Genomic DNA, 12,983 nt, shown 5'->3' with positions numbered 1-12,983 from the left:
TTCTGCTTTTTAACTGAGCCAGGTTTTGAAGTGTATACGTGCACAGCCCTAAAGAGCAGGGGTGTTGCTCCTCTTCCTGGCTCCTCCAGTTTCCCTGTAGCACCACGGGATATCTCCCTGGCTTTCTGGGCCCTCGGTCGTCCTCCGTTCAGGAAAACGCACGGATGCTTTTCTCCAAGATGTGCCGAGGCATAAATAATGTTTCTTACAGAAGGAAGTTAAAACGTTTGGAAAAAGTTCTGAGCAAGTGCCACCAGCTGCATCGCCTGACGCCACGACAAGCCGGACGGAGCCTGGCACTGCGCAGCGATGTCAGCAGCGTGAGAACCGGCTCGAGACAGAAGGCAGACTTTTCCTCTCTGCAAATGTTTTCCAGAGCGGAAGGCGCACATCTCCGTCGTGCTGCTCTGCTGCCCGTCTCGGCACAGCCAAGGGAAGCGGCGGGTTTGGATCAAGTTGTCTCCTGTACGCGTCCAGCCAGGAGTCGGACGCATCGCGACGCAGGCAGCAACGGGCGACCAAGGCACCGTGAAAGCTGCTCCTTCTCTGTCCCCGTTCTGCAGGTACTTGATAAATACGTCTCATTTTAAAACCAAAACACGGCCCCAGTGAGGTCCACCTCCCCTGGCACTGGCAAAGAGCGGGGCCGGCTCTTCACCCCCGGCCGGGGCTCGGTATGTCCTAGCAAGGAAAGCTCGACGGCAGGGACGCGCTCCCGGCTGCCTGGCAGGCGCGCTGCGGCTGCGCGTAGCTGCTGGTCCGCTGCCTTCGGCTCTGTCCTTCAAGCACGGCTCCGCTGAACGCTTTAACCTGAGAGCCTCCTGCTGCCGGGGGGCGAGGGGCGGTCCCGGCAGCTGGGAAGTGGTGTGACGTCAGGGCGCAGAGTGTGGTGATGTCACCTGCTCCGTGTGCTGGGGCTGCTCCCAGGGATCTGTTCCACGCCTGGCTGGAAGCCGCTGGTCTGCTGACAGGATGAATGTCTCTGAGGTGCCGTCACCGTTTATTCTTTCCTGGATGATGCCTGAGGATGGGATTTCTCCTCCTTCTGGTCTGCAGTAAGGAGTAAAGCTAGGACCCCCCCCCTTGGTTAATATTACAAATGATCTGGTGTGTGCATACGTATAAAATCTGTGCAGAAACTATATAGCTGATGAGAAAGGAATGCTCACTGTTGTATTACGCTGTAAAATCCCTCTCTGCGGCGAGACTTGGGTAGGGCTCCTCTTACTCAGGAATTCAGTTCAAAGCAGTTTATTAATCCCTCCAGGCTCTGCTGGCAGAAGAGAGAATTATTGACTCTGTGGCACCAGCAAAGTATCCAGAATCTGTATTTTGTTTAAAGCAGAAACAGTTATTCTTCAACAGCGCCTTATTGTGTCGGAAGGGTTGTGTGACCTTTGGTGAATTATTTTTCCGCTGAAGCGGGAAGCAGCAGAAATCACCATGCGAGAGCGGGAGGTGCACATCGGCTGCTGAGCCACGGAGAGCCGCCCGGGAACGGCTTCCGGGGGCTGGTTCGGAAGGGTCTTTTCCCCATCGGTGCCGCACTCCCCAGGATCGCCGTTCAGAGCGGGCGGTTCTTGAGCTGCCTGCGTGGCACTGGTAGAGCTCTGTGCCGCTGCAGAGCCGGGCGGCTGGCTCCTGGGCAGGAGGGCTGATGCCAAAGGAGGACGTTCACGGCCCCCGGGCCCCCACGCAGGTGAGGTGCTGGGCTGCCGGGGCTCGGGAGCCCCGTGAGGGAGCGGCACCACCAGCACCCGACCAAATCCTTCCACCCCGGAAAAAACGGTGTTGGCCCTTGAAGCCACGTCCGGTGACGCTGCGACTGGTTTGTTACGTTGTGAGGAGGCCTGGAGAGCTGGGGATGTGACCGCGGCACGGCTTTTAGCATCCGAGAGGCAGTTTGTGGGGACACGGCTGCGAGATGCTGACGTCCTTACAGGTACGGTGACTCGCCCTGGAAGCGCTCGCGCCTCGCCGTAGGTGTGGAGGGTGGCGAGGTCGGCGTGGAGCGCAGCGGCAAGGAGATGCAGGTCAAGCAAATCCTTGAAAGGGAGCTGGTATAAAACAAGGCAAAATGGTAGCGCTAATCCCGTGAATGTTCTTTCCTCCTCTGGAAGGTCACTCTGATGCGTACATGTGATCAGAGAGAGACAGTATCTTTTAATTTTGCGTGTTCTGGTTGCTTTCTCCAGTGCGTAGCAAAGCACCAGGGGAGCCCTGAGGAGCCAGCCAGCGTGGCCATCACCGCTGCCGCGGGGACGGGACCACCGGCCTCTCGGAGGTCTGCCGCAACACGCGATTTGTACGCGTTTGCGTGGCTTCTCGTTACTCCCCGAACACCTCCGTAGCTCCCGCAGCAGAGAAACACGGAGATACCAGCACGCTCGGACCTGTTCCTGCTGCCTGTCCCACCCGCGGTGCCGCCACCAGCCGCTGCGCGGGGTGACCCAGGCGGGGCCGGGCAGCGCCTGCCGCGGCGGGGCCCCGTGTGCTTCGGGGGTCGGCCGTGCCCCGCGCGCGGGCAGGGGCTCTGGCAGCGAAGCGGAGCTGCCTGCAAGGCGGGCGCCTCGGCCGGGCACCCGCGCGTCGCCGAAAGCTGCGAGGAGGTAAGTCCGCGTTTCGTCTGTGGCGTAAAGGGGATTCGGCTGTTGCTCCTCTGATCTTTAAGCAGTGGCCGTTAGAGTCATTTCTGATCCGTCAGGCAGAGATATACGTCTAATAGGAAGAATTTTTCTTTCTTTTGATGTTTTATTTCTTTAGTAGCAGATTGGGGTTTTGCCTCCTTTCTCCTCTTTATTTGGGCGGGGGTCACATTACTTTCCTCCAGGTTTCTTTTATGTCTGTCACAGTGTGTGAGGAGGAGAAAATCAGCACCGCTAATTTGCACTAAGGACCTGAGTTAGATTCAAAGGCACGGAGCACTTCAGCAGCGCTTTCTGAAAATAGTTCTTCGGGTTTTGTTCTGACGCCACCTCTAAAAGCTGGGCTGCTTGTCTGATGGAGGGAGGCTTGTGATGCTCCTTGGCTGAATGCATGGGAGCTGGGGTTCGCAGGTGTCTGCTGGACCCGAGCCAGCCACGGGGGCGAGGCAGCCCAGGCTGGAGCGTCTGCAGGGAGCCCGGCAGCGCCGGGGACCTCGGACCCTGCTCTGAGCAGCAGTTCCTGCCTCGCACATTCCCGGCTCCAGGATCTTGGGTGGAGAAGGCAAAACCAGGCTTCTGATCAGTTCTTCTAGCTGATGCTTTTTTTGCTTTCCATTTTTGGCTGGATCAGTTGGATCATGAGAATGTGCTACAAGTGCTAACTACTTAAAACTGGGGTCACAGCTCTGACCTCCAAACCTCCGCTCTGTACCACCTAAAATATCCTTCTTCAGTGGGTTTTGAGTCTCTTGCCGTGCCAGCTGCTCTGCCAGGTACAAATCCAGGCAGTCTCCTCATCACGGAGTGGTGGGAGGGCTGAGGGCCGCTTATTTCCCAGCTTTTGGCAGTTTTAAAGAACGTGTGTAAGCACTGCAGGGATCTCACGAACAGGGGCGTACCAATGAGCTAGCGGGACGGGAAGCATTGTATGTTCTAACGGTAGATTGTTTAAAGCGCTGCTGCTATAAAGTAGCTTTAAACGAGGTGGTTCCGCAGCAAAGGCCCGAGAGCTCCGGTTCTGCTGGAGGTGGTGTGTTGTGCCGGGTGCGCTCACCCCTGCACCGCGGGCAAAAGGCAACGCAAAGCGCTCCTGAACGTGCTTCAGGCAAGAGCAGCGAGGCAGAAAGCGAACCGCCGGCGCGGGCGGCAGCGCTGCCCTCCTGGCTGCCCCGAGGGGGCGCAGCTCGGGAGCGACGCGTCGCAGGCGCGGGACTGTCCCCGCTGCCGTCGGGGCGCGGCTCGCAAAGGGCTGTCGTTCCTCCGGGCGCCGGCACCGCTTCACCGGGCAGAGGCGGCACCTGCGCCCCGCGTGTGCTGGGGCTCGATCCGGTGCTGGAGACGGCGTTTGCCATGAATACGGGGGTTTGGTGGAATCGAAGCGAGGCTCAGCAGTTAGAAAACATCCCTGTCTTCCTCTGGTGTAAATCTGTTGGGCACCTGAGAACCTCACCTGGGGTTTTTCTTGTCTAGCAGCCTTAAAATTTTGGGGACGTGCAACCGTGCAGATTTATCCCCCAAAGGCGGTTGCCCGCTGTGGGAGCTGGGCTGCGCGCCCCAGACGCCCTCGGCTGCGGGTGCTGGCGGTGCCCTGGGTTCTCGGTGCCTGGGGCGCGTCGCGGCGGTGCCGGTGCCTGCCCTGCCGCCCCGCGGGCTGAGAGGGGCCGGGCACCGGCCCGTCTCCGCGCGGGGGGCCCTTCCCTCGCGGGGGGCTCGCTCGGGGCACCCGTTGCCGGCCGGTGCCACCCTCCCCAGAGGCGCGGCTGCGGCTCGGTGCCTGCGGCCAGGACCAGGCCCCCGGAGCGCAGCGCCGGATAGCGATCTCCTTAAAATGGCGCCGATGTGGGAAGTTCATTTGGGGCTCAGGCCTGGAGAAGACGGACGCCCCCCGCCCCTGGCTGTTTGCACCGGTGTAAGGGGTGTAAGATCCGCAAGGATTTGTACAGGATCTTGCAGCCAAATTCCTTTTTGATCTGAAAATCTGTTCTGTTACCTTGATGCCTTTTTAAAGCAGAACTAATGTATTAAATCTAAGGAATCGCCCCGTCTCCTGCGCAGAGCCAAAAGCAGCGTTTGCTTTATAATGGAACGGCAACTCCAAGCGACTACTCGTGTTTTGAAAGTGCTTTGCAGGAGCAGGGTTGTGTGTGTCTGCGCAGCTGCTGCGGAACTGCGCAGCCCGCGGCGGGCGCTGTGCGACGCACGCTGCCGTGCAGTCGCGTGCAGGGAGCGAGGCGCCCGTTCAAGCCGAGGGGCAGAAGCAGCCAAGGGCTTGTGCGCACCAAGCGTCCTCGCATCCTGCTTTTAGCAAAATTTGTGGGTGTCCAGCACCCCTCAAAACCTGTCTTCCCTGTGCTGAAGGTGTCCTGGGCAGAGGAGTCCAGCTCACAGGCTTCTGAAATGAGCTACCCCGGCTCCCGAGCGCTGGATCGGGTCCGGATCTGGCCCGTGAGTGCGCCCTTGCTGTGGAGTGGTCCCAGTGGGACGCGCGGGATGAGGTGGAGGAGCTGGTCCTTGGTCGTGCCGCTTGTGTAAATGCTATTCACTCCTTCTGGGGGACCCTCGGTGGAGACTGGGCAGCGCTCCCGGCTACCGGCCGCCTGCTGCCGGTCAAGTGGCCCCAGAGCCGAAGCCGTGGGCTGCCACCGGACCCTGCAGGAGCGCTGCCGCTTCCCCGAGGGTGTCCTAGTTAAAAAATCGGGAGTCATGATTCTTCCTACCCATCCAGTCCTTCTCCCTCCCCACCCCCCATGCAAAATGCCTCGTTTTTAAAAATCAGACGCATGAGTGTTTTACAGCAGTCTCTCTCTCTGCTGCTGCTCCTCCCATTCGGTACATTAAACCCGGACAAAACGCCCAATAACCCGCTCTTTTTCTGCCAGGTCGTCATGTTACGGCGGTGTCCTGATCCCGCGGTGGCTTTGCGAGTGCGATCCCGACTTGCCGTCTTCAGCTGGGGCTCGCGATCTGAGAACTTAGAGCGGGTTTATTCGCTGTTCTCGGGCGAGCAGCGGCGACCCGCTCGTCCCGCAGCCGAAGAGTTTATCGCGGAGGGGGGGTGCCACAGAGCCGCGGCCCGGGCCGGGACTGGGAGCAGGACCAGGGTCCCGTGCCTGCGCTCGGGCTCCCCGGCCTCCCGGGACTCGCTTCCAACCGAGTGGAGCGGAGTAAGGTGCCGTGCTCGCCTCTTGGCCAGAGACCTCAAAGCTCTTGGGGGAAAAAAAAGGTCAAGCAATACTTAGTGCTAAATATTATCATTCCGTTTGCTTGTAGGCTGCTGCCGGCGGCAAAGCGTGTCAGAAGCAGAAAGCGGGAGCTTTGAACCCGAGCTCACGCTGGAACCTGGCTGGGGAGACGGAGAGCAAAGCCCTTGTTCCCAACCTCGGCGCCGGTGACCCTCCTCTTCCTCGCCGTGTGTTCCCAGCTGCCAAGCAGCAGCCCGAAATCAGAAAGTGCAAATAAACATTCCTGTTTTCTTTTTCATGCAAAAAGTTTTAATGGTAACACAGTAGCTTCCATGGGATGGAATACCGCACGCGTCGGGCGCCGAAAGCTTTACCAAGCCCCGCCCTTCCCCCGTGGTGACCCCGGGCTAGCCGGTCAGTTCGGTACTGGGCGCGTGCTGCAGCCCCGGTCTGCCGCTTACGCCGCTGGCGTATGCGCTGCCACAAACCATTTGGCTCCAATTAATTTAATTAATCTACAGGCTACGGATCTAAACATTAGTGCTACAAACTTAGACAAATAAACTCCTGAAAACTTAAGATGTTTTGAAACCACTGTTTTTCAGTTACAGAAATAAAAAATAAATATCTTGAAGATTAATACAAAACAGAAAATGAATATCTTCGTGTTTATTGACTTCTTTCATTTCCCTAGTAATATGCTAAATTGAAAAAACCTTTTTAAAAAATGAACTTCACGTCATGGAAAAAATACTAAGCGTCACTGAATTTGTACAAGTGTCTCTGAACAATAAACTAAACGTCTGTATTTTATTTATTCCTCCTACCCATCACCAAATAAGAGAAGATTATATATCCTACTATTTCCAAACATATACATGTAAAAATAGTAATTTCCATTTTCTCATTTATAACAACATGGCTGTAACATTTCATTACAACGTTTCCTGGGCTCAGTGCAGAAAGAAGACGACAGAATTCCCTGGTCTGTTACGTGGGGGATCAAGGTGAATTACCTTTTGTTGATCCCTACTGCCTTTAAAATTTATTTCAGCTGGAACTTTGGTATAAATAGATCTTCCTCCCACTTTTATTACACGTACAGTCCTCGCCAGCCTGACCACCGCTGGGTCCCTCGTGTGCCAGCCCACAGAGCGGTTTCCGATCCCTCCGCAACTTTCCCTTGGGAACAGGTACAACGCCATCAGCTTGCGCAAGCTCCCACTGACCCCACCGGTAAGTCCCCGCCGCTTCACCTGGACGGTTTTGGGTTCTAAACGCTGTCATTTCATGACCATTTTGAAATGTTACTTTTTTTAAATGGGGGAGATACTGAGACGTAAGGCAAAAAATCTGGAAAACTTAAAGTCTATAGCTATTATTACACTTAAAACTTGTAGTTGCACAAATGAGCTGCAATAACTATTGGGCAATGAATAAACTTCCTAAAATACTGATAAATGTACATATGAACTTACACGTTCCCGGGCTGCTCCAGTATTTCCAGCTTAAATGTTCTGGGGCCAACGTTCGCATTCCTCTTTCCTAGAGCTAGGGACGGGGCGGTGGGCCCCCCCTCCCGCCGCTCTGGGCTGCGCGGCGGCAAAGCTGGCCGCTGCGGGGGGGGTCTTCAGTAAAGGCGGCTTATTTGCTCAGGTTTTCTTTTCTCAAGCTCATTTCTTGGGTTTTCTGAACCTAGAGGAGATGCTTGGTGTTCTATCAGTTCTTATTTTGCTTTGGTGGCTTATGAAAAATTAAACGTGAGGAAGTCAGGAAATAAGATGCTTGGAAATAAGTGTTCATTAAAACACCCGGTGTTTGACCAAGAATATAGCGTAGAGTGGAAGTCTGAATGCACAGACTTAACACCTTAAAGGTGTTTTCCTAACGTTAGTTTTAGATAAATGGACCTTTACCAAGGGGAGAGCAGGGGTGTTGGGAAAGTGAAAGAAGCAAATCTCTGGTGTCCTGCACACTGTGGTCTTTCACTAACTTACCAGGATTGGGATACTTTTTCCTAAAGCCCCAGGCTCTTGGAATCATGCGATCATGTTAAAAAAAAAAAAAAAAATCCCCTTGATTTCCTTGTAGAAAGAGGAGCCCTCGTGGCTGCAGGAAAAAACTCTTGAGAACGACCGTCAAAGGCTCAGCGACGGGACGACGACCAGACATCCCGGCCCGGCAGGGTCTCGCAGGGTTCCTGAGCTACCCCGGCTCTCCCCCTCCCCGTGGGTGTCCGGAGCCGCCCGTGCCCCAGCACAGCCTGCGAAGCCGCGAGCCTGGCCGTGCCCCACTGCGGGCAATGCGCTTTGTGGTGGCACCCGACAGACGTGGTGCTAAATGCTTTGTGTGGCCCCAGCGTCCTCCTGTACGACTCGTGTTTTCCAACCGAGGGATCGTTAGATCCTCTTTGTCACAGAGCAGGGGCTCGTCCCAGGGGACTTTCTGTGGGCGCCAGCCTGGCTGTGGTCCTCGAGCTCCTAGGAGAGCGGCGACGCAGCAGCCAGCTGCCATCTGAAGCAGCCTTGCAGAATTCCCTCCTGAGCCTGAACATCACCGCTTCGACCTTCCCTGTGGCGAGCGGTGAGAGTCCCCTCTGGGCCCAGCGCTCCCGCTCGCCGACGGACTGGGATGGGAGGCTCCTCCACGTCCTCCGCTGTGTCTGGGTCGAGTTGCTTCTGGCTGGGGCAGGGAGGCATCCTCCGTGTGAAGGATGTGGAGAGAATGAGTTAATGTTACGTTTTCTCACCTCTGCTGCCTCTGCTCGTAATCTATCAGCGAACATGACTGCAGTCCAAGCTCGGGGGGTCGGCTGCTTAAGCACTCCGAGGTTTCTGCCAGGCTAGGCAGGCATTAAAGCTGAGCTGATGAATGATCTGATTTGGGCTCCAATTCATTAACTAATCATAAGAAACGAACAGATAGGAAATAAGCCCAATTCAAGAACTTGTGAGAGATTCATTGTCCCTCTGTCCCTGCGTGCTGCCTTATGCACTGTCCAGAGCTCCTTTCCTGCGCTCTGCTGACGCACGCGATGCTCCGGGCGGGCAGAGCCCGCGTCAGCCCGCCTGCACCTTCAGCCGGGGAGGCAGAGAACAATGTATTTTCATTACAGAAACACATTACTCTGCAGTACGCCTGCAGTTGTATTTTGCCTTTCCCGATGTCGTTTTCTTTGCGCTCTGTGCTTCCTGTGATGGTTTGTGGTAAAACAGACGACTGCAGACTTGGTGGTTCAGCAGGGCCAGGGCTCGGACCAGCCTCTCCGTACCGTTGAGAGCGCAAAGGGGAGACGTCCCTGGTGGGGAAAGGGGTGGCCTTCCCCTGTGGGCCTCCTGGACAGCTTGGGAAAGACAAAACGGGGTCCCAGTGCTGATGTCTAACCTCTCTTCACTGGGGAAATGGGCTGAAGAGAGTCTGGAGGGTGGGAAGGCAGGAGGGGAGTTATATATATATATATAAAAAACATATTATATATATAATATTAAAAAATATATGTATAATATATATTTTTTATATATATAATAAAGAACAGAAACCCTAGAAGAGCTTGCCCACTTCCATGTAAAGCTACCACCCTCCTGCCAACATGTGATGCCTCCCTTTTCATTGCTACCCAATTAAAAAAAGAAAAATTGGATGACAGCCGCCAGAGAGGACAGGGGTTTGGAGCAGATCCTCATGGAAGATGCAGTGTGCTTCAGGTCAGCAGCCCAAAGCTGAAACAAAAAATACAAAGTTTGCTCATGCTCCAAGAACCCGGCATGGTGATTCGGCTCACAGAGTAAAGGTGGTTGGAGTAGTTGTTCCAGAAGAGATGTTTTTAGTCTGGTGCACTTAGAGAATTGCTCCCCGACAGACCCAGTCCATGTCTTCCCCAGCATGATCGGCTTCTCCCTGTAGACAAGGGCCACTTGTTGGGCTGTGCCTCGCTCAGGGCTCGTGGCTTGGTTAGCTCCAGGTTAGCTCCAGGTTAGGTTAGCTCCAGGGGGGTCTGCTTTAGCCTGGGCTTTTGGAAGAAGGGTCTGAGTTCTAGTCCCTCTTCCTTGGGATGCTCCCTGGTGAAATAACGCTTCCAGATGCTTCCTCATAGGTGTTGCCAGGGGAGGAGTGGAGAAGGTGAGAAGGACTTGGTAATTTTGCCCAGTGGGCAGGTATGTCTGTGGGAACAAGATGCTTATTAGAGCTGTTGCTTTAAAATACGTCTTGTTTTCGGTTCTCTCTCCCTACATATTTTGAAGATATTTAGGGCACTTATCACCATAGAAGCACGGAAATATCCTGTGCAAGAGACTGAGATCTGTCTCAAAATAGCTGCCTGCTCTTTTGCCAAAGCACCAGTTTCGCTGTCAGTGCTTCCTTTCCCTGCCATTGCCTGTGACCGTGTGTGTGCATGAGTGTCAGGGCTTTCTCTGTCCCCATCAGCCTGATGCTGTCACTTGTTGTCGTAACGCAGCGGGCTAAGGGCCAAGTCTGGGAGACATTTGTGGTGCTTTTTTGTGTATTTAGTCTTAAGACTTCAATATCGTGTTACGGGCTGAACGGTTTTGCAGGCTTCCCTGTGTGCACGGGTGCTGTGAAACCTTATTGCTGTTTATCTTGATATGAGTGGAAAAGAGGGTGGTTTTGTTCCATGGAAGGCAATATGCTGAACTGATAATGTGAGTGGGATTTGGCTGTTGTGAGCCCAGGTGTGCAGAAAGACCTTATGGCTTGTTAAGTCTTAAGGCATGCTGTGCACCTTTGGCTTTTCCTGACGCTCTTGGTGTCCCCTGAAGCTTAGCACATCTGATAAATCGGGCCAAAGGAGGTGCTGTCTCTCCTTGTATCTGGGCTTTGGTGGCAGGACTGAGGCATGAGAAACTGCAGTCACTTCTGTCTGTTGCTCTCTGGGCTTTTCATTTTGCAGCCCAAAACTGAACTTCAAATTCTTCCTTGTTGCCTGGCCTCACACGCCTGCCTCTCATGGGAAAACCTGCCCCACTTGTAGATTACATTTACCAGGTGACTTACTTCAGCCTGCGCACGGTCCCTGCCAAGCATTCAACTGGGCTTCATGTTTCCTACTGCTCCTTCTTTGCCAGCATTGCCATCTGCATAATTAAGTCTTGTGGAGCTCCAAGCACCCATGCCTCCGTCTTCCGTGAGCCTCATGGGAGGTCAGCTCTTGAAATGCGTTAGATGCTTCGTCCACAGATTACAGGTCAGGTCACACCAAGCCGTGGTCCTCTCATCAGCAAGCAGTAAGGGATCGCATCTGGAGCCAGGCGTGAGCAGGCAGCCCCTCCTTCTCCTCCAAACCCACACTATAAATTACTACCCGAGCTGGTCCTGGATATACTTAATGCAATTCTATTTGTTTCTGAATGTGCTTGGGAGAATTGGAGGTGTTCTTGGCCATACAGCCAGCTTATGAGGCTTTCTGGTTTAGTTTTCAAGGGATGAGAGAAGTCTTCAGCAAAGAACAGGCATGTCTTTGAGATGTTTAACCGTCTTTGAGGTGGCATTGCTGAGACTCAAGCTTGCCCTCTTATTTGCAGCTTGCACCACCTTTTATACCTGGGCAAACTGCACATTTTCAGTTTGTCAGGATTTTTCTGCAGGAGCCTAAATAGTGACAGGGAGCACAGGGTGAAGAACTTATCTGTGCCATTGGTGGTTTCTGTGCTACTGAAAATCCCTGCAGGCAGACGCCAGCTTCCTGCTCCACAAACAGAAAAAGTCTGGGCTGTAGACTAGTAAATTGTTTTACCCATTCCCTTTCCTTAGTTCCAGAAGAAAACGTCCTTCTCTGAGGCTGTGCCAATGCCTCAGAGAGTCTCCGCTGACCGGTGGAGTTAATTTCATGGGCTTTGTACGCAACTAACCAAGGATGAGATTTTACGGCAGCTTTGGACGAAGCACAGCTACCGCTGTTAGGAGATCTAGCGGTTGGTGGTTGTGGCTAGGATGGGAATTGCTGGACTATAAACCAGCAATAAAAACAAAGTGTGAGAAACAAAAGCTGTTGTGCACGGGTTTGCTGGAGAGTGGTCCCAGCTGGCGAGCCGGGCACGGCTCTCCGACTCTGCCTGCTTTTCCGTGGATTCACAGGATCCATCCTCCATCACAGGAGGATGCTTGAAACAGGGTCAGCTGAAAACTGGTGCTTGTGCTGCCGTGGCGGAGGGGTGGTCTGTGGCACGGTGAATGCTGAATTCTGCGTTCTGTTTCTTGGACAACGTTTCATGCAGCTTAATGTAGACTTAAACCCATGAATTCCACATAGGGTATTTACAAAAGCAATACCTGACTGGGTGGGTGGTGGGAAGGAGCTGGAGGGAGCTCACGGGCTGCTTAGGAGGTAGCTGACAGGTAATTAGAGGAAACGGAGCTATGAGGAGAACCAAGATTCGATACCTCTGTCTGCAGAGTCTAAGTGACTGCGGTAATGGCACGTCCCTTTCTATTGTCCCTTTCCTCTCCAAATTACCTTTTAAACTATATTCTGTGTTAAAACTCCCGGACTAAAACCAAACAGAAAAGCAAGCGAGCAAGCAACCTAACAAAAAATCTGAGTGAACCCTCCTCAAAAGGCAACACGAACTGTCAGCTAGGAACCGACTGATTTTGATTTATGGTTTCTTTATCCTGCAGAAGCAGGAAAGTAATGAACCAGTGTTTTGATCTCTGTGGGCTTTCCTGCGGCAGCAAGGAGATCAAAACAAGCTTAACTATTTCTGATGCCTGTACGCTTTCTTCCCCCTCCCGCTCCTTCTCTGGTACCCTACAGGCAGCTTTGCCCGACGCCAAAGAACGTGGGTTTTGTGGATACCACAAGCACCGTTCACGTCTCTGGCAGCAGCCCCCGGGGCGGGGGGGCTCCCCCAGCCGCGCTGGGCACAGCCGGGGCCAGGCCGGGACTCTCCCGTGCAGGGACAGACGCCGTCCTGTCCCGTCCCGCCCCGCTCCCCGGCATCTCCCCCGCTTCTCTGCACGCCCCAGCCTCGCGGGTCCCGCGGCCGCCGGCGGCGCGGGGGCTCGGGGAACACCCGCCCCTCGCCACGGGCGCGGCAGCGGCGGAGGGGCGGGCTGGTGCGGGGCCCGGGGCGCTCGCCCCGGCGGGAGGGAGGAGGGGGCAGGCGCGGGAAGGAAAGCGAGCGGAGGAGTTACCCTG

The sequence above is a fragment of the Phaethon aethereus genome, assembly GCF_964289735.1.
Source record: "Phaethon aethereus genome assembly, chromosome: 14".
Lineage (NCBI taxonomy): Eukaryota > Metazoa > Chordata > Aves > Phaethontiformes > Phaethontidae > Phaethon > Phaethon aethereus.
This window is presented reverse-complemented; position numbering follows the sequence as displayed.